Source organism: Protopterus annectens, chromosome 15.part0, assembly GCF_019279795.1.
Source record: "Protopterus annectens isolate FY-2018-M chromosome 15.part0, PAN1.0, whole genome shotgun sequence".
NCBI classification, from domain to species: Eukaryota; Metazoa; Chordata; order Ceratodontiformes; family Protopteridae; genus Protopterus; species Protopterus annectens.
This window is the reverse complement of record NC_056749.1, coordinates 530,959,968-530,982,892: the sequence shown is the minus strand read 5'-3', so window position 1 is coordinate 530,982,892 and position 22,925 is coordinate 530,959,968. Positions and strand designations below refer to the sequence as shown.

Here is a 22,925-nt window from a genome sequence, read left to right as displayed (position 1 = left end):
TTTGTGAAGTGACATAATTTTGAATTTAGCCAGTATCAGAAACAGGTTTAGGAAAGAAAAATCTTGAACTGCTCTCCAAACATTTTCATTCTTTGGTACTTGGAACATTCTTAAATAAAACCCCTTCCTCACCTGGGAAGGAGGAACTGGTTCTTTCACTCTTTGGGACAGCATGTAATGAAGAACAGGTAGAAACAAAAAAGTCTGATTTGAGGAATGAAGAATGCCCCCCCTCCCCCCTCCCCGGAAAGGAAACATTTCTTCCCACTGCCATCAGTAACCCTGATGAATGATTTTTCAGAACCCATTTGTCTGAAACAATCTGTTGCAAAGAGAAAAATGGAGATTCAAACTTTAAGGAAGAAAAAAAGGGGCCAGGGTGGGAGGGGCTCACAAGGTCTATTGAAAGTCATTCAGACTTGTTGGACTGTTCTTGATTTTGGGAGGATCGAGATGTCTTTTGGAACCCGTCTTCCTAAATTGCCTGTTTACCTGAATTTTTTGAGATGTTTATTCTTTTTTTTTTGTTTTGTTTTACCAAAATTGGATGAGGCGATAGAAAATCCCTTAGACTATTTAAGAAAAGAGGGCTGAAAATTGTTAAGAGATCCCCTGGGTCAGTTTGCCCCTTAAATCTTACTTTTTGCTCATTTCTGCAGAAGGGGGGACAAACACTAAGGATCTATCCAAGGGAGAGTTTAAAATCTCAATTTTATCAACATCTCTGAGGATCTGAGAATGCAGCCATGTACACCTCCTCAAATCAGTACGAGTGGTCATAGCCCCGGAAGAAGCATCAAGAGAGTCCTACACACAATGCAAACAATGAGTAGTGACTTGTGTAATAGAAGAAGAAGCTAAGTTACTTAAAGCAGATTTTCCTCACAAGAAGAAACTGCAGATAATTCTTCGTACTTTCACAATTTGTCAGAAAAAACTTTAACACGAGTGTGACTATTCAAAATTCTGAAAATTTAAGTGGCTACACTTTTTCCCCATACTAATCAATTTTCCCATCCTTATCAGAAAGAGCAGAATTGGAATTAACTAAGTGCTTGGCAGCTGTGAGGTTAACTAAAGCTATAGCTGCTGAGTCAGTGTATAAAAAATTAAAAACTGAGGAACTTCATACATTTTGTGTCTTTTAGTGACAGCTGGCTGTCAGGAGAACAGCAGGTAGTAACACACGCATCCCTTGCAGCAGACAGAACAGGTAGAATGGGTGTAGGTTCTGGAAAACCCTTCTGTAACAACTTAAAGTATTTTCTGTGGGACTAAGAGACCTCTGTGTTGTCCAACTGAAAACACTGGCACATTTGAGCAATAGTCTCAAAAAGAAACCTCAGAGGGAGAATCAGAAACTGAGCTCTACTCTGATACTGAATCAGAAATCTGAGGAAAAAACTGTACCTGTCTCTAAATTCAGAATTTTAGATCTCTTCAGGAAAAAAAAGAATTCCTCTTTCTTTTACCAAAAGCTACTTTACAAGAAAGACCAATAGCTTGAATTAACCCTGAGCCAGAAACAGTAAACTGCTCCTATCCAAATAAATTTGAGGAGGACTAGATACATGCGTGGCTTTCTGCTTCTTTCTGACAGGAAAATGGGGCCAACCATGTTACTAATGGTAGCAGCTGCTTCCCCAGGGATGCGTACAGCATTCTGACACGAGGGAAAACTTCCCCGTTTCCTCTGTTGGGACTGACAAAAGTGTCTCTCTCTTGCCCACTAAGGGGACCCCAAAAGCTGTCGATTCTTGAAAGCCTCTGAAAACCATACTCTTTGGCAGCAGTAAAACTCTGAAGGGCTTTGCACCCAAACTTGTCTTTTAGTCAGTTCAGCTCATGCTGCTTGACAGTGTGGGTGCACAGAAGGTGCTCTGGAGCTTTGGAAGCTAGCTGGCTGTTACACCCTAGGCAAGATATAAACCATACAGCTAAGGCTACTGCAGCAGTGATCAATATGATGAAAATCTTTAACGCTCTCTATGATTCATGATTTTCTCAGTGTCAACAAAGTGATGGAAAGAATTTTGTTTTACATATTCATTTCATATTACATAGCAGGTAGGCTGGTCTTGGGGACTCTCTTCAGCCATGACCTCAAGCCAGTAAGTAATTGCTATAAACAATAATACAGCAGAGCAGCAATTATAACAATGTGTGCATGTGTATGTATATTTATATGTGTATGGTTATGAACAGAACTTCCATTCTTTCTAAAAATCATGCAAAAACAGCAAAAACTGTTAGGGAAAGCGAGGTGAGTAAAGCTACACAAATAAGTACATCTTTTTAAAATCTTTAATGGTTTATCTTGCACAAAGCGGTTAAGCAAGACAAACCATTAAGGAGGTTTTAAAACCATGTACCTTTCAAACTAACAAAAGTCAAGCCATACCTCTCTGAGCCTGCAGATACTGCAGCGATGTAAAAAGCTCATGAAAATAGGTATATCAAGCTACAAAATCTATGTATGCAATTATCATAAAATATGCGTACCAAATAGAACATACAGCGGATATAAAAAGTGTACACACCCCTGTTAAAATGCCAGATTTTTGTGATATAAAAAAAATGAGACCACAATAAATAATTTCAAAACTTTGCCACCTTTAATGTCACCTATAACTTTTACAATTCATTTGAAAAACAAGCAAATCTGTTACGGGAAAAAATATAAAAAATAAAAAAAAGTACAATAAGCTGGTTGCATAAGTGCGCACACCCTTAAACTAATACTTTGCTGAAGCACCTTTTGATTTAATTACAGCATTCAGTCTTCTTAGGTAGGAGTCTATCAGCATGACATATATTGACTTGGCAATATTTGCCCACTCTTCCTTGCAAAAGCACTCCAAATTTGTCAGATTGCGAGGGCATCTCTTGTGCACAGCCCTCTTCAGGTCACCCCACATATTTTCTATTGGATTTAGGTCTGGGCTTTGGCTGGGCCATTCCAAAACTTTAATTTTCTTCTGGTGAAGCCATTCTTTTGTTGATTTGGATGTATGCTTGGGGTCACTGTCGTGTTGAAAGGTGAAATTCCTCTTCATCTTCAGCTTTCTAGAAGATGCCTGAAGGTTCTGGGCCAAAAGTGACTGATATTTGGAACTGTTCATAATTCCCTCCACTTTGACTAAAGCCCCAGTTACAGCTGAAGAAAAGCAGCCCCAAAGCATGATACTGCCACCACCATGCTTCACTGTGGGGATGGTATTCTTTTGGTGATGCAAAGTGTTGTTTTTGCGCCAAACGTACCTTTTGGAATTGTGCCCAAAAAGTTTAATCTTGGTCTCATCAGACCATAACACATTTTCCCACATGCTTTTGGGTGACTTGATGTATTGTTTTGCAAATTTTAGCTGGGCCTGGATGTTTTGCTGTGTAAGAAAAGGCTTCTGCCTTGCAACCCTACCCCACAGTCCAGACATATGGGGAATGTAGGAGATTGTTGCCACAGGTAGTACACAACCAGTACTTGCCAGAAATTCCTGCAGCTCCTTCAGTGTTGCTGTAGGTCTCTTGGCAGCCTCCCTGACCAGTTTTTGTCTCGTCTTTTCATCAATTTTGGAGGGACGTCCTGTTCTTTGCAATGTCACTGTTGCCCCATATTTTTTTCACTTTTTGATAACTGTCTTCACTGTGTTCCAGGTTATATCCAATGCTGTGGAAATTTTTTTGTACCCTTCTCCTGACTGATACTTTTCAACAATGAGAGACATTTGATGCTTTGTATGCTCTCTGCGAACCATGGCTTTTGCTATAGCAGGCAACTGAGTAAATGTCAGGAAAATCCTGCTAGGACAGCTGAACTTTATTTGGGGTTAAATCAGAGTCTCTTTAAATGATGGCAGGTGTGTACCCAAGAAGACTGAATGTTGTCATTAAATCAAAAGGTGCTTCAACAAAGTATTAGTTTAAAGGTGTGCACACTTATGGAACCAGCTTATTGCAAGTTTTTTTATATTTTTCCCCTAACAGATTTGTTTGTTTTTCAATTGAATTGTACAGGTTATAGGTCACATTAAAGATGGGGAAAGTTTTGAAATTATTTATTGTGGTCTAATTTTTTTATATCACAAAAATCTGGCATTTTAACAGGGATGTGTACACTTTTTATAGCCACTGTAACTATTACCACTTCCAGTAAGATTGTGGCATACTTCTCAGAAACAGCTTAAAAAACACCTGGAAGTGACAAATAATTCAAAAATGTATGCATACAACTGAACACACACAGTAAAATCTGTGGATTTTAATGAATGATACTGCAAAAATCTACCCCTCAAAGTCATTTGCTTTTAAAAATGTGAGATGTAACATGGGTTATTTTCTGTAAATTTATGGTGCCACCAGTATACTGATCATGTAGTCTGATTCCTTGTACACTGAACACCTTCAAAATCATGTGAAGATGTGGTGGGGAAAGACTCCAAAAATCATGTGAAGGTGCAAGTGAAAATCAAGCCTGAAAACAGGGACATACCTCAAAACAGTTAAACCATGCAGATTAAATCAAGCCCAAAATAGCTACATAGCTCCAGAAAAGTTACAGTTGAGAGTTCTGCAGGGAATAATACTTGGAATTTGTGATGGCATGCACAGCATATTTACACAGCTAAAAAACAAACTTTTGTCACATTAGCTATCTGCCCGAGGGCATTTATAAGCCTAGCCCTTAGTTTTTGTGCTTTACGCCACCCCTTGTATGGGGGGGGGGACCTATTACAAGCTAATGGGCGGTAATTTCCAGGGTCTGTGGAGGCACCGCTTGTGATCGATGTTCTCCATACTGAGAAGGGCCTCGAAAAGCGCATTTTTTTATTTAGACTTCATTGAGCAGCATGAGCAGCATTACCCTTTTTTTCCTGCCTGGGCTACATAATCAGAGAGCTCTCTCTCTTTCTTTTTCATGTAGAGGTGCGGTCTCAGGGTCGTTTACACCGTGGGACAATGACTGAGTCGATTTGTACCTACTGCTGTTGAGAGACTGCCTGCCTGCTGTATGCGCGGTCCGGCGCGCCCGACAGGCAGCTTACTGTAACTCTCTCCTCTCTCTCTGAGTCTGGTGAGCTGGTGTGCCCCATGTGTGCCTGAATGACTAGTGTGTCTGAGCATGTGTGTGGCCTTGTGTGGGCTGTGACTGGTAAAGTCGCTTTTAGCTCTCTGCTTGCTTGATTACTCTGCTGGCCACCACACGGGATCTCTAATAGGTAAAAGATTAAAATACACACAGGTTAACGGCATGTACTGTGACTTGAATATTCACGTCTTGCTCAGCTGTTGCACCATGCAACTAAATACAACAACTATTGATATCTCTTTAACTGGGACCAAATATTCCCACACTTAATTAAGTTAACACTAGACCTAAACAGAGAGTTAACACCATCAGCATGAAAATGCAACAGCCTTTCACCTACAGAAGATCAAATAATCCTTAAGAAAAGAAGTTTGCAGATGGCTGAGGAGGAATCTAGATTCATTCCATCTTTAAACATCAATGAACATTCAACAGGGTGGTAAACAGAAGTTCCCTTATTTGTAAAAATCAGGGAGAGCAGCAGAAGATGAAAGTTATGTACTTAACATAATGGTAATTCCATGTTCTCTCATTTTCATCTGGTTCAGTGTTTGGGTTGTCACATCCGACCTCAGCACTGATGCTCTTACTCCTCCCTTACCACAATTCCCTCCTTCTACTAAATTATCTCATATAGAGTTTGCAAACTGTTACTAACTACAGAGAAAAAGATCTTGATAAGAAGAAAACTCTTATGGAATATAACAACTGCTTATTAATAAGTATGCAAAGCTTGGTAATGTGACCTGAAGTAGACAGGGTCTTAGCTGAGGACTGTCGGAACACCAGACGTTTACAGATGGCAATTTGGAGGGGAGAAGAACTAGACAAAGTTGAGATAACACAGTAAGCACATAACATTTGTATCAGCTGCTGTCTGTTTTCATCTGATTCAATGTTTGGGACAGATTCATAAGCTAGTAAAAAACGAAAAATCACTCGACCAGTAACCACGTCTCCCCAAGACAATCAGGACAGCAGATCCAAGGAAAAATATCCTTTAATGTTCACCACCACAGTAATAACAGAAATTCACAAAAAAAAATCAGTTTAGCATGCTTTCACCCAGTAAAATACTAGGCTTCTTCAGAACAAAGAAGCATCCCCATCCAGTACATTTAAATAGTGCAGCACAACCAATCACATCCATAAATCAATTAAGTTTGCATACCATCAATTAATTACCATGGAATAACCTAATTTAAAGTATAATGAAGCTGAATTGCAGCTCTAGTATTCAGAAAATGCATGTTACATCCATTCTAAATAGAGGTGTATTTGGTTTAAACCTTAAAATCCAGTCCATAAAATCAATGTCAAAACCCTACTATAACAATAAATATTCCATTAAATAAAAATAGGAAAAATGCATATATAAAATACATCAATCATTCAGAACAAAAATACAATGCTAATAACAGCAAAATATTTAATAAATAAATTAAAATATAAATATAAACTTTACGATTTAGCAGCCCTGAGTTTTAAAACACTGTTAGTACTAATATGGTCATTGAGACCAGGGGGTCTACCTGCGTCTAACTTCACCTGCCAAAACAGTTCTCTGTATTCCACCCTGGACTCCCAGCTCCCTCCACGGGGATCGACTAACACTTGCTCAAGCACAAAAAATTTTATTCTCATGTCCTTACATGTTAGAGAGTGTCTATAAAAAGCATTTGAATCCTTCCCTCTAGAAACCTCGTATAAATGCTCATAAATCCTTCTCCTAATTGGTCTCTCGGTCTTACCGATATAAAAACTCTGGCAATTTTCACAAATCCCAATATACACCACCACTTTCGCACTACAATTGCAGTATTTTGATGCTTTCAACCTAAAACCCCTATAACTCACCCTTGTCCAAAATGTATCCACACTGTTGGCAGTCTCCACATTTGTGAGTCCCCCGTCTTACTTCATCAGTAACCTAACAACCTGTTTCCTTTCAAAAAGTTCTTTAAGGTTGGTGTCCCTCCTTCTAATGAAAGTAGGGTGGTTCGGAAGAAATGTTCTAGTGTCATCACTGAACTTTAAAATATGCCAGTATTGTTTAATAATGTCTTAGATCTGCAGTGGTGGTGCTGCGGTAGCATTGTCGCCTCACAGTAAGATGCTGTCTGGTTCAATTCTCAGCTACAGCATCTTCTGCGTGGAGACATGCGTGAATGGGCGTACCTTCATTGTTGTGCGTCAGGGCTGGCAACTCTGCACGTAAAAAATCAACTGCCAATCATTAGCGGACCGGAGTTCCGATGTGGCGACCCCTAACCGGGAAAAGCCAAAAAACACAACATTGTTTAATAATGTCTTCCACTTGGGTGGACGTAGTAGAAAAGGTGTGAATGAAGGCCTCGCTGTGTTAAAGATCACCTTCCTGAGATACCTCCACTTCAAGCGGACCCTTACCTAACAAGGGAAAAAAACTTCCTTTCCCTGTTCAAAATAACCTCATTGGCCATGTTGTCCACCAATTGTTTGGGAAAACCTCTCTCTAAAAAAAAGTCAGGTCAGGGTCCTAACCTCTTCTAAAAATTCTGCAGTCACACACTGGTCATTCTAGAGGCTCTAATTATCTGCCCCTTCACTATCCCTTTTTTTGATAAGGGTGTCCGCTCTCAAAATGCAAGTATGAGTTAAAAAACAAAACCTTCCGGTATAATTTGGACTGAAAGTAGTGGTTAATCACATCATTATAAAGTGTATGTCTAAATAGTTGATGGAAAAATCACTAACTGTGTATGTAAAGGCCAGGAAATCAGTAGTTTGGTTAAGAAAAACCATAAAATCATCAAATTTCTCTCTAGGCCCATCCCACAGTAAACAAATATCGTCCAAGTAACGGGTGTAGAATGTGATGTAACCCCATCAATCTGTGTTAAGAACAAATTTTTGTTCCCAGTAGTACAAAACACAGTTAGGGTATAGGGGGGCACAAGCGGCCCCCATCGCAACACCTTTCCTTTGTTGGTAAAACTCACCATTAAAGTGAATAAAGTTATTTCTAAGGATGGTGTCCATAAAATCCATAATCAAGTTTAGGGTGTTTCTGTCCAACCCTGATTCTGTTAACAAAATTTTACCAAACCATTCTAAACCCTTTTCATTTGGTATGCTTGAAAACAACTCAACCACATCAATAGTGACTAACCAAACCTCCGGACCGTATTTATCTTTAGACATTCTTCTCAAAAAGTCCCAAAGAGTCCTTCGTTATGTGTATCACAGAGTTCAAGAACTTTTTTAACTGATAATCTACACAAATAGCTAGAGGTTCAGTAATGCTCCCTGCACCAGCCACAATAGGTCTGAATTTCATATTGTTGATCCCTTTGTGGGTTTTAGGGATACCAAATATGCAGGAAATCTTAGGTTTCTCTACATGTAAAAAATTGTATAGCTTTTCATTAAAACTTCCCTGCAATAAATGGTCCAAGTAAAAACATATGCAATACTTGGATCTCATTACGAGAAACTGTCGTGTAGTGTTCTGGTCATGCAGGATGTTAAATATATGTGTGTCATAATCATCATCATTATACATTAACACCCCCCACCCTTGTCAGGTTTCATTACTCTACATTTTTCTTTTCTCAACTGTTCAAGTAAAGCTGTTTCTTCTGAAAGGTTCGAACTCTAGCCCTGCCTTTAATGTCAAGATTCTTAACTTCACTTTCCAACAGCTCCTCAAAAATTTTTAATGTCTGATTAACTGGTGGGTTAAACAGGCTTTTTCTACTCAGTTCTTCTCTATTCAGTTCCTGTCCCTTGAAGAAAATTTGTCAGTTTAATTGTCGGAATTCAAAGAGTTGGAATTTTCGACTGACTTAATGGGGTCATTGACACCGCTAGAGGAAAATGATTATATTGTGGACATGTCACAAGTGAACTCAGATGATGACCAAGAATATGTAAAAAAGACAATTTTACTATATATAATTTTACAGATATGGTTATTAATGATGTCTATTTTAAACTGTTCACTAAGAGGTTTCATTTTGTACCCCCCAGACCCGGGTCTATGGTGAATACATTAATAGATCTGAAAATGTATATTAGACAATTAAACTAGTCATGTCTAGTCATGAATCTTGGTACATTACCTAAAATACTAGTAACCCCATCAAAGACTTTGAAAATGGCCCAATTTTGTTTAATAATGTCTTTAATCAATGGAAACTGTTGTGTATAGGTGGTAATAAATGAGCAAGAATAGCTGCCATTACTAACTTTTTGAACCTCACTTTCCTGGCCATTAGAGTTCAAAATAGATGTAGTAAGTCCCTCCCTTCTCTTGTGTGCTACTTCCTCAAAAATGGCATTAATAAGACCCACTGGATAGCCTCTTGCCATAAACATCTCTTAATTTAGCTCCTTCTTCATTAAAGAATATATCATCTGAAATCATTCGGGCTAATCTAACATATTGCCCTTTAATGATTCCTCTTTTTTGGTGTGCTGGATGGCGGCTACTATAATTTAGTAGGCTATTCGAATAAGTGGCCTTCCTATGGATGGTACTCTGCAAAAGTTTTTTTGTTGTCATCTCTGAATACCAATACATCCAAATAACTGATCTTACTAGTGTTATATTGATGGGTGAACTTTAAAAATGAAGTAGTAGAATGGAGATAATCAATGAATTTGTTGGTATCCGTTTCTTTAACTTCCCAAGCAATAAAAATATCGTCCAAATACCTGGCATATTGGGGGGCCACATTGGGATTATTGAAAACTAAATTTTCTTTCCATTGAAGGAAAACAATGTTTGCAAATACTGGGACGCAACTAGCACCCATACCCACTCCCCTCTTCTGGTGAAAAAACTGTCCATCTAGATGTACAAAGCTATTCTTAAGTACCATCTCCAATAATGCATCCAATACATTGATTTCATTAGCACTAAATACTCCTGACTTGTATAAAACTTGTGGAACATCTCCATACCTACGTCCTGAGCAATCACATTAAACAAACTGACCACATCAACTGTAACAAACGCCAATGTAGAACTATACTTAACTCTCTTTAATTTTGCCAAAAAATCCCAAGAATCCTGTACTATGTGGGATTGTTGAAACACCAATGCCTTAAACTTTCTTTCTATATAAACTGCCATAGGATGGGTAATTGAGGTTTTAGCACTAACTATGGGCCTCATAGGAGGATCTATGAGGCATTTATGAATTTTGGGAATATCAAAGAGGGACAGGACAACCGGAAACTTAACTTGAAGAAAATCAAACACTTTTCTAGTTATTTCTTCCTGTTCTAACATGTCTTGAAGAAAAAAAAAAAATTTGCACAAGAAACATTAACAACATTAAATGAAATTTGCTCATAAAAATCCTCATCAAAGACATACATAGATATTTTGTTCAAATAATCACTTTTAGACATAATAAGAATTCCGCCCTCCTTGTGTGGTTTCACAACCCTGAGTTATTACTCGTGATTTTTTTTTTAACAGTTTTGCCTCTGAAACAGTTAAACTGTAAACATGAAAAGCTTGCATATTATCTCTTAACAAGGCCCTAAAGTTAAACTCGCAAATTTTTTCAAAAATTACCAAAGGCATGGCTGATTAACGCTTTATACTGTCATGTGAAGAATCCTAACCATGAATTTTTATTTTTTGATATGGATACAGTACAGAAGAGTTCCCTGGGAGGGCCGTGGCGTGATTTAATAGACCGAAAAGAATTGTATTGGCAACTGAGGCTTAACACCATGCCCCCCCCCCCCCCAGGTAAAATGAAGCTATTTCTATAACCAGCATCCTTAGGTTGATGTCTTATTATGTTTGATTATATTTAGTGCTTTAAATATGCTATTTACCTTTTTTTGGCTAAGTGAACAAACTCAAATTCATATTTTAATTAGTGTTTTTGTATACATTTTTTCATTTATATGTTTTTACATCTTTCAGTGAGTGTTTTTTAATTTCATTCACATTTTGTTTAGATGTGTTTTCAGTCATGTGATCCGATTTGGGAGGCATATTTAAAGAGGGGTGTATGAAGCAGTTTTTATCTATTCTGAAAAAGTTATGTTATATTCCTATGAAAGCGCTTAATGATCGAATAAAGTGGATTTTATTGTGGAATCTTGTGATATTTGTGACTACATTTGTCTTTCTACAAATCATTTTTTTTCTGTGTTGGTTCTTGGTTCGTGTCTGATATTTTAGTCACTGAAGCTTAAGTTCATTTCACTAGTCTGTCAAAAGCCCTTGACTCTATATTAGGGGGATGGACAGAAGAACTCTCCTCAGACAGGTTTTCCTTTGTTGCTGCGACTACCACCATGGCATCTAATGGAGGCCCTTTTGACCACTACTTCCAATCTTTAGGGGCTGCTAAAATTCTGTCAGGATTGTTAGGAATTGGCTCTGTAATATTAGGGTCTTTTCTTGCCCTCTGTGCCATAAGATCAATGAGTGCATCTGGAGGGTGAACCACCCAGGATGCAGGTGAGCCAGAACCAAAAGCATTAAGAAACACTGACTCATCCAGAGGAGTTTCAGTGGACCATCCCCCTTCTGCTTCATCAATTCCAGGAAGACCCCAAATGTGACATCTTCCAGATACTATCTGGGGGATCCTTTTCCCTCATCCAAATCTGTGCCCTCACTGACTGACTCAGGAGATGAGTCTATGTATCTTCTGTTTGCACATCTGTTTCCTTAGAACATGTCTCCTGGGTTCGGGTTGAGACAGACTGGAATTAGACTGGGAAAGAATGGTTGTGTAAAATCTTACCATAACCATAGATGTCCTTCTCTTCGATGTTGCAGTATTCTTTACATATGGGTTGTATTCCGCTATCGACCTAAGGTCTGGCTTGTACACAAAAGCTTCAAGCTACTGCCTGTACGTGGGAAACTGCACGTAGACTCAGTGAATGTCAGCTATAAAAGGGATATCCACATGTACCATCCTCAGAAAAAAGTAGCCCCATGAGGAAACTCCAAAAGGAGGCCCAAAGGACAGTCAATGAAATAAACAACAAGATGTAGGGGGAAGGCGGGTGGGATAAAATACTGCAACACAGAAGAGAAGGACATCTATGGTTATGGTAAGATTTTCTACAACTATTCTATGTCCTTCAATTCAATGTTGCAGTATTCTTTACATATGGGAGAGTGCAAAAGCTGAAAGGGAAGCTAGGGAGGGGGGTGAAACAAAGAAATGAGGCCAAAACATTTTCCGGAAATCCATATGGGATTGCTCTGGCAAAACCTGCTCAGGCCCTGGAAATACTATCCAACCTGTAATGTCTTGTAAAAGTATTAAAAGATTACCAAGTGGCAGCTTCCAGAATGGACTCTGTATCCAAACCCTTGAAGAAAGCCCCTGAGAATGCATCAGATCTAGTGAAATGGGGTTTAACTGAAGAGGGTAATGATTTCCCATGAACATGATAACAAAACAGAGAAATCCATGAAGAGATAGACTGCTTAGAAACAAGCAAACCTAGAGCCCTGGGATGAAAGGACACGATCAGATTTCCTGAAAGATTTAGTTTTATCAATCAAAATCTATGCTGTCTATGCACATCTAGGGAATTCAAAATTCTCTCACTAGGAGATTGCGGCAATGGGGAAAAAAGTAGGCAATTGGAGAGTTTGATTTAAGAAAAGGTCATTAACCACTTTAGGCATAAAAGATGGATTTGTTCTCAAAGAAACCCTGTCCTTATGGAAGACTAGGAAAGGTGGTGAAGCCATTAATGTCTGGATCTCAGAAACCCTTCTGGCAGAGGTAATGGCTACTAGAAGCACTGTCTTCAAAGTACAAAATTTCAGAGAAGCTGAGGCTGCTGGTTCAAAAGGGGCCTCAGTCAACTTCTCCAGGACAAAATTAAGATCCCAAGGAGGAGGAATTGGTTTCCTGGGAGGATTAATCTGAAGAGCGCTTTTTAAGAAAAGTTTAACTTCCAGCCTGGAAGCCAATGTTGGAGTTAAAGGCAGTCAAGCAGACAAGGCAGAACAGTGGACCTTAACAGAAGGATAAGAAAGACCACTGTTGAGTAACGCACACAGGTAAGATAACACCAAAGGAATGTCCGCCAAAAACGAGGTCCTTTTTTCCTTGGCACCAGATAGAAAATCTTGTCCATTTGGAAATGTAATTTTTCTACTAGTGGGTTTCCTGGCCTCCTGCAAAATCCTAAGCACGTCCTTAGAGAAAATGTGCCTAAAAGGAATCAAAAGTTGATCACCCACAAAGGTCAGGTGAAGAGTTGACAAATGTGGGTGAATCAGAGATCCCTTGTACTCAGTAAATAGGTTCATCCAGTTAGGTAACTTGTAATGATGGCCTTTGGTTAACTGCAGAAGAAGAGGGACCCAATTCTGTCTTGGCCAAAAGGGAATCACTAACAAGATTTTTGGTTTCTCCTGTAAAATTTTCAACAGGACTTTCTGAATAAAAGGGAAGGGGGGAAGTGGATACAGAAACATCCCCTTCCATGAAAATGATAGGGTGTCCACCTTCCAAGCCTGAGGGTGAGGGACCCTGGCACAGAAAAGAGGAAGTTGTCGGTTCTGAGGGAAGGCAAATAAATTCATCTCTGGAGTACCCCACTGGTGAACTAGATCCAGGAATACATCCCTGTGAAGCATCCACTCGTGGGATGGTGTCATGGATCTGCTCAATGTGTCTGTCACCAAGCTCTGAGCAGAGGGAAGGTACACTGTATGCAGTGAGACTTTGTACTTAATAGCCAACTCCCACACTTTGATTGATAAACAAAGAAGATAAGCTTTTGTACCCCCCTGCTTGTTTACGTACCAAAGGACTAGAGTATTGCCTGTGAGAATCTTCAGAGGTCCTGGAAGAAGCACAGGATGTAATGCCTGTAAGGGCAGAATCAAAGCCCTCATTTCCCTGACATTTATGTGCTCTCTCCTTTGAGCAGGAGACCATAGTCCCTGAACCTTTGTGGAAGTGAAGACTGCTACCCATACTAAATCTGAGGCATCTGTATAAAGTTCCTGCAGTTACTGAAGAATCTGAAGAGGTACACCAGATTCTGACTGAGTTGCTGAATCCACCACCCTAGCTCTTTTTTTCAAGCATGGAAGAAGAGGAATGACCGCCTCTAAGGGATGAGCATGCTGGCACCAGACAGTTTTCAGAAACCACTAGAACTCCCTCACGTGAAGTTTTGTAAAGGGCAACATGGGGATTGTAGAGGTCATGAACACAAGAAGTCTGAGGAACTCCCTGGCAGTGATGGAAAAGAGGTAGAAAAGATGCCATGAAAGCTGCGAGAGAGCTTTTTCTGAAGGAAGAAATACCATCATCAAATCTGTTCTGAACCTGTACCCCAGAAAAATGAGATCCTGATTAGGTGAAGGAGAAGATTTTTTGAAATTTAGTGTGAACACAAGCCTCGTAGAAAGAGGATAGCTAGATCCAGGCATTGAAGCAGAAGGTCTGGACTGCTGGCCAGAAAAAGCAGGCCATCCAGGAAAAGGTAAACTTGAAGACTTTTTGGTCTTAAGAAGGCAACAGATAGGGCTAGACACTTTGTAAAAACCCTTGGAGCAGCAGTAAGACCAAAAGGCAAGGCAGAGAACTGAAAGTGCCAAGAACCCACCGAGAAACATAAGAATTTCCTGAAGTGAGGGTGAATAGGAATATGCAGGTAAGCATCCTTTAGATATGGCTAAGCTAAGAAGGCTTGAGGAGGCTCAAGAGGGAGAAGAGACTCTAGGGATAGCATCCTGAAAGAAGACACCACCAGGAAGGTATTTAACCTTGAAAGATCCAGAATGTGTCTCCAAGGACCCTCTTTTCTTGGAATGAAGAACTTCTTGGAAAAAAATCCCCCTCCTTGCGGATTTGAAGGCGATGGCTGAATGGTGCCTTGTAGAGAAAGCTGAGCTAGCAGCTGAGGAAACAGATGTAGTTGGTCTGAGGGCAGTTGAGGAATCCCCTGAAAGGGGGGCAGAGACATCTAAGTCATTAAATAGCCATTTTGAAAAATGACTATCACCCAGGAGTCCTGAACGATCTCCCTCCAGGCTGAAAGAGAAAGGTGAAGAGATAAAGGGGTATAACTTGGAAGTTGGGTGAGGATGTCACAGAGAGTCTGGTCTGGACTGAAAGAGTTGCTGAGGAGATGGAGCAGAAGTAACTGTTTTAGACTGAGGAGGTCTCCTAACAGGTTTACGTGGCCTAGAACTGGAGGGGCTAAAGAACACGAAGACCTGAAAGGTTTTCTAATAGGAGTTTTAGCAGTGAAGTTCCTATGAAACTTAGGAATTGAAGAAACTAACAGGTGCCTTAAATCCTAGAGCACTTTATTTTCTTTGAGAGTCTTAAAGAGCTCTGCAGCAGCTTTTCCAAACAGAGCAGAATTATCCAATGGAGCATCAAGAAATTTTGCCTTGATGTCATCTGGAAGTGCCTGCAGACGCAGCCAAGAGTACCTTCTCAGTACAGAAGCAGAAGCTGCAGATCTGGAGGAAGCTTCTACAGCATCATAGCTGCATTTAATGGAATGTCTAGAAACCTGTGATCATGCAGCTAAAAGAGAAAGAGCCAAGGACTTAGCTTCTGAATCTGGCAGTTGAGACAGAGCCTAAGAAGCTTGGGATAGCAAAGCTAGAGAATACCTAGACATATGAGTCTAGTAATTAATGGTCCTGACTGCAAAGGTTGAAGTAGTGTAGACCTTCTTATCTAACCTCTCTAAAATTTTACTTTCTTTGTCTGAAAGAAGTAATTCTGTAGAGGGGACAACCTAAGAGGATTTGTCAGAAGTGATGGAGATGCCAGCTGGGTCGGCTGAAGGACATTTAAAAAGAAATTTGCAATCCTCGAGGACTTTATAGAAATGGTCAGGTCTTTTGGGAGCTGGTGCCTGTGAACATGTGGTTTTGGAAGATGAAGCAAAGGCATCAAGGAAGGCTGGAAGCACTGGTGGGACAATTGTAGGTGCAGGGGTCTCAACCTGTAGCAAGTCACAGTATCTCTTTTGTTCCTCTGAAATTTGAAAAGAATCCCACTTTAAGAATTCCCTCATCTTAGTGATTTTGTTTCATCAAGAGAGAGTTCTTCCATTGGTGAGTCCTGTTTCCAGTTGCAAGGAAACCAGAGCAGTTCCAGAGTCCTCAGAAATGAACAGCCGTGGTTCCCCCAAATTGTATGAACTGGATGGCTGCATGGCCTCAGATGTGCTTGGATCCACACACCTGACGGCCTCCAATGCGATTCCTGCTGGAGAGACGGACTCTACCTCTGACCGTACCACCGGGTTTTCCTCAATCTCAAGAGGTACCTCAGAGAGAGAAGATGCAGCCGAATAGGATACGAGCCTAGCTTTGGCCACCTTCCTCTTCACGGACGGCTCAGAGGAACTCTCGGAACCCTCCACAGATTCCCTAGCTAAATGTTTAAGCCTCTCATTTTCAAGATATAAGTTTAAAGTAGACAGATGACTACGCAAGGTTTTAGGGATGAAGGCCTGACAGATAGAATGGGACTGATGGTCGAAGGTAGGCCCTAAACAAAACAAGGAGGACCTTGGACCTGAGCTGTGAAGTGCCAAGGCAACAAGAGGAAGAAACTACTGCGAAAACCTTGGAATCAACTCCACCACTGGTGTCCTAACACAGACAATTCAACTCCAGGTCCTGTCCCAATCCGACAGCATTGGAGTTGAGAGAGTAAGGAATGTAGTTGAATGGAATGTCCCTTGGCCTGTCAGATCAGAATGAGGTGCACTGGAAGGGTTAGGACCTGTGGAAACCAGACTCGAATACTAACCAGTATCAGAGAAAAGTGCAATGGGGTTGATTGGCCTATACATGGACCTCCCCTCGGGGAAAGTACCATAAGGACTTCCAGCTGGATTTATGTTCTCAAAAATTTCCTCATCATTTGGTCAACATCCATCTCCATGAGACTTCTGGTGGATCCGAGCGACCCCGACAATGAAGCTACTGATGAGCACCTAGAAGGTCATTTGTCTTGAAGGACTAGTGAATGCAGATGAGGGCTCACCAGCTCCTCAGAAAAAGTAGCTGTAGGGGAGACAGCTTGGACTCGACTGACCAGTGGATCCGACTGCCTCCAAGTTTTTGGTATTAACACTCAATAGACTACATGGATCCGGAGACCTTTTCAAGCCTCTTATCTTCTGATTTATTTTCTTCAACCCTTTTCTCTCAAGATTTCTCTGTGTGCTTTGCTTTAAACTTATCCTTTTCTCTCTCTCCTTTCTCTTCTCAGTGATGGGAAAATCATATGGAGGTCTTGATTCAGAAGGCATCATAGATGTTGAAGACTGTTGTCTGTAGGGGAAACTATCCTTTTATAATTATTTTTTTTCCTTCCTACCCTATACAGTTCTAGAGCCAAAAGTAGAACAAATATTGGTTTGCTTGTAGATGAGCAGCACCTAAACAATATATGCACAAGAAATGAGGGCCTTCAGGAGGGATCTTTTGTCCACAGGCTCAATACTTTTTGAATCCTGAAGATTTGTCTGACATTAGAAAAATATGTAAATACTATTAGAACAAACTGTACATAGTCTATAAAAATCTAAAATACTTCTAAGAAAAAGAACTATCTTATTATTTTACTACTAGAAAAAAAAACACACACCACATACAAACACTATATTAACCTAAGTTATAATTTAACTATATTACTATCAGGGAAAATTACACTATACGGAAGGCAAAAAGCTTAAAAGCTACCAGAGTCTAACCTAAATCTATCACTACCTTACACTAAACTAACACTACAAAACTATTAAAGGTAGAAGTCGAGCAGAGAAAATAAGAAAAACTTTCACTTGTGACTGAATTATGACAGTTCTCAGATAACACATCTGGACAAAACAGGCAGCAAACGAGATCTGGGATAATTTAGGTAGAAGGAGGGAATTGTGGGTAATAGAAAAGTCAGTGCTTTGGATCCAAAGCTCTGGAAGAAGGTGATGAGGTCGAATCTGACAACTCAAACACTGAATCGGACAAAAATAGACAAGATCAGATCAAACTGTAAAGGAAGGACAGGTGAGTAAAGCTACACGAATAAGAAAATCTTTACAGTTTATTTTATTCACCTTTGATATCTGTAAAGTCTGAATGGGAAAAGCTCATTTTCTGGGGTGGCACAAGTAGAAAAGTTCCAGCAGATAAATTTAAGATACTTGTGACAACATTTTTTTGCAAAAGATATATTACATAGATAATCCTTAAGATATCTAGATACAAACAGGTAATTGTTCTGTACTATCACTATACAAAGATAAAAAAAAAAGAAGTTATGTACTCACCATAATGCTCCGTGTGTGTTGTCTATCTTGCCTTCATTCTTAACTGGTTTGGAATCGATCCCCAATTCCAACTCGGCCTTATACAAAAGCTCGAGGTCTTCTACTAGCTCGTAGCTGAAAACCCTATCCCTATCATGCCCTAGGAAATCTCCCCAGATCTTGTTTGCGGATATAAAAAAAGGTACTAAATAAATTATGGAATACTTTATAGAGCAATCAAGAAGGTCAGAGAACATTAATTAGCAATTGCATCTGTTCGGTTCTCCAGGAGCCAAAGGCTGGGGGAAGGAGGGTGGGATGAAGGCGAGATGGACAACACACATGGAACGTTATGGTGTGTACATAACTTCTTTACGCAATGTTGTCCTATCTCACCTTCATTTTTAACTGGTTGGGACAGCATCCCTAACACCATCTTTCTTGGGTGGCTCAAGGGAGAATATTCTTCAGAACAGTGGACCCAAAAGAGGCCCTGCTCCTGGAGGCCAAATCCACTTTGTAATGAGTGATAAAGGGATAAGGCCTTGCCCATACTGCTGCAGCACAAATGGTATCAATTGGTAGTCTCGCCTGAAAGGCAGAAGAGGTTGCTATGGGTCTTGTAGAATGATCTTTTACTTTATGGGAGAGTTCTTTGTTTCGAGATTGGTAAGTAAAGGTAATACAATCTGAAAGCCATTTCAAAAGTGCGATTTTAGACACAGGAGCATCTTTCTTAGAGTCTGAAAATTATACAAATAATTGGTTAGATTTTTTGAAGTCCTTTCTCCTATGTAAACAGAAACATAATTGGCTACGTACATCTACTTGGTGTAGCATATATTATGCCTTGTTGCCATAGTTGGGGGAAAAAAACTGGTAGTTCTATGGACTGGTTCAAATTAGATTCTGAGCATACTTTGGGTAGAAAGGATGGGTTTGTTCGTAGGGATACTTTGTCTTTGTGGAAAAGCATGTAGAAGGCTTTACAGACAATACTTGCAGCTCTGAAACTCTTCTAGCAGAAGTAATGGCTATCAAAAAAATAGTCTTCCACGTCAAATACTTGAGATCGAAGGATGATGCAGGTTCAAAAGGGGGGGAGAATCAAATGGGATATGACAAAATGGTGTTGGCAGGGCTTTAATGGATGGTCTTAATAAAATAGTGCCTTTAAGAAATGCCTTGCAAGATCTGTGGGACATCACATTCGGGCCGGATTCACCTAGATGGAAATTAGATATCTCTGCTAACTGAACTCGAATAGTAGCTGCAGTTGCACCTTCATTAAATAGCTTTGCTAAGAATTCAAGAATGGAAACTACTGGGGCAGAGAAGGGGTCAATGCGATTACTCAAGGTCCAAAAAGAAAATCTTTTCCATTTGCTCATATATAACTTTCTCGTTGAAGCCTTATGAGACAAGATCAAGATATGCTTCACTGATGGAGAAAGGTTAGGAAGCCTGGCTGTTTGGAATCGGAGCAGACAAGCTGTCAATTTGAGGGTTTGCCGGGAGGGGTGCAGCATCCCTGATGCATGAGTCAGAAGGTCTGGAACTGGGTCAGGAATCCATGGCTCCTCCTGAAGATGAGGGCAAAGGAAGGGGAACCAGATTTGACGAGGTCAGTATGAGGCGACGCGTATCAAATTCCTTCACAAGGAACTGGCTTTCTGAAGAAATTTGGGTATCAATGGTAAGGGGGGAAGGTGTAGAGGAGACCCGAGGGCCAACTGTGTACAAGTGCATCTCTTGGTGACTCCTCTGGATGGGAGATAAGGGCAAGATAGCTGCTGCATTTGGCATTCATGGGCGTGGCAAAAAGGTTGCAGCAAGGCTGGCCCCATTTGTGGAAAATCTTTTGTGCTACTTCTTGTTTTAGGGACCATTCGTGAGGCATCAGAATTGTTCTGCGGAGTTTGTCTGCTATCACATTGGATTTCCCCAGGATGTGCATTGCTATCAGAAAGCGTTGGGACGAGGTCGCCCACTGCCACACCCTCAGGGCCTCCCAACAAAGCAGTGAAACCAAAGGGCACAGCTCAAAACTGGTAGTGACTGGCTCCCAGACCTGGTTCCTCCTTGTTTGTTTATGTACCACATAACCGACATGTTGTTTGTCTGTACTGCAATAGTTGCTAGAGGAAGAGAGTCTAGGAATGCTTGCAATGCTAGAAGCACCACTCTCATCTCTAGGACACTGATGTGCAAATGGGCCTCGTGATCCTTCCAAGTGCCTTGGACTGTCCTTCCCAAGTAAACCCCCTCCACCCTATCTGGGAAGCATCCGTGGTCATTGTGGCTAAAGGCTGTGGAAGAACAAAGGGTCAAACTATTGTCACATGAATGGAGTGACGCCACCAACGAAGGTCTTTCTTGCAAGATTCTATCATAATTTGGTGGGACATGGGTAGTTCCTGCATGGACCACTGAGTGAACAGTAGCCACTGCAGAATTCTCATATGCAGATGGGCTAACGGAATCAAGTTTATTGTTGCTGCCATGGTCCCCAAGACTTTCAGGACTGTTCTTGCATGTAATTTTTTCTTGGAAAGCAGGTTTATGACCTGATGTTGTAGAACTTGAACTCTTCCAGGGGGGTGGGGGGGTGGAGTTTTGCCATAATTTTTGTTGTATCTAGATCTGCACCTATAAAAACAATATGCTGAGATGGCAACAAGGCAGATTTTTCATAATTTACTGTGATTCCTAGGTGAGAACAGAGCTGCAAGGTGGTGTCCCTTGCTTTTGTTAGTGGATGCTCGGTGGTGGCGGTTAGGAGCCAGTCTAGGTACGGAAACACTTGGAATCCTAGGCGTCTCAAGTGAGCCGTGACTACTGCCATACTCTTGGTGAACACACTGGGGACTGTAGTGAAACCAAAGGGCACAGCTCAAAACTGGTAGTGACTGGGTCCCAGCTGAGAGGGAAATGACTCCTGCATCGCCTGTCCATTTTTATGTGGTACGCATCCTGGATGTCTATAGAGCACATCCAATCATCTTGCCCCAGAAAAGGGAGTATCGACTACAGTGTTACCATCTGGAACTTTGACTTTCTTACTGACTTGTTTAATCTGCTGAGGTCCAAGATGGGTCTTCAGTTGCAGGTTTTCTTTGGAGCAAAAAGAATCTTGAGTAAGTTCCGGACTCTATTTGGTATGCAAACACTGTCTGGATGACTCTTTTTTTCTAGCAACTTTTGTATTTCTAGAGTTCCCTGTTTCCTTTGACTGGGTGGAATGTCTGGGATGTTTTTTATGTTTGGGACAGGGAAAGAAAAGGTATGGAGTAACCTCTGGATACGATGTTTATACCCACTTGTCTTTTGTTATTTTTAGCCAGGCTTCTGGGTACAAAGATAAGCGACCCCTGACTGCCTGCAGAGGTGGATAGGTGGGCATCCTTCAGGAGCGCTGAAAGGGCTTACCAAGGAAGGATTCCCCGTCACCCTGACATTGCAGACCTCCTCTGCCATGTGGTTGGCATCTTCCATTACTGCTTCCCCCTCTGCCCCTGGGGAAAAATCACCACGTGTGTCCTGGATAGCTCTCTGGGATTTTCAGAACAACATTTTTCCCTCCCTTTTGACCTTTTGGATAAGGTCTGGAAGGAAGGGAAAATGGACTTCTACGGCAGAGAGAGTGCTTCCTTCTTGTTCACGCCTTGTTAGTGTGTCTTTGACTTTTGGGCCGAACAAGGACGAGCCATTGAAAGGGGCATTAAAGGAAGATTTAAAGGGCTCCGCAAAGTCACACAAGTGCATCCAGGAATGTCTCCTTAGGGAAATTCCTGAATCTGCTGGCCTACTCAATCCATCCTCTGCATAAGAAATGAGTCACATGGAAGAAGTGACCACTAAATTTAAGGTAGAAAGCTGAGAGGAAACCTTCTCTGACACCCCTTCACAGCTACTGAACCTTGGAGAGCATCTCCTAGCTCCTTCAGGAGATCTCTTTGAAGTCTGGTAAAGTGGGTGAGATAATTCAGTGATCTAAATGCAAAAGTCGCTGAAGAAAATGTGCATTTTCCATATCTGTTAATCGTACGAGACTCCTTGTTCGGCAGATGGACAGAAGAGGACGTCTCTGAAAGTTCCTTTTTGGTGTCCGCCACTGCCACCATAGCATCTACTGGGACTCCTTTTCTTAGAAAATGTTTGTCTGTAGGAGAAATGATGAATCTGTTTGGCCTCTGAGGAACAGGCTCCACTGAGTCTGGAGACTCCCACACCTTTCGACAAACTAGGTCCATCAGTTCTTCGAAAGGCAGAGACATCCAAGTGTCGGAATGGTGATACTCAAAAGCCTTCAGGTATACAGACTCCTCCTCAGAAGGGTTGATGGGCTTCCAGCCACCTCTCTGTTTAAGTATTTCCAGGATATCCATGAAGGAGACATCCTCAGAGGGTGACCGTAGGAACCCTTGACTCATCAAGGTCTGTATCTAATGTGATGGACTCCTCTGAGGAGTCTAAATGCTTCCTCTTGCATAGTCAATTCTGAGGGACCTCTTCAGAAGGGTATTGAGGTTTCGGAAGAGAGGGGTTCACCCAATGG

At 40.9% G+C, this 22,925-nt stretch overlaps 1 protein-coding gene across 1 annotated transcript in view; it reads right to left on the bottom strand.

The window, feature by feature from the left end:
- The window catches only part of CUL4B (cullin 4B), a 3,236,793-nt gene that overhangs the window by 250,074 nt on the left and 2,963,794 nt on the right, over window positions 1-22,925 (bottom strand). The gene's annotated exons all lie outside the window — the stretch shown is intronic.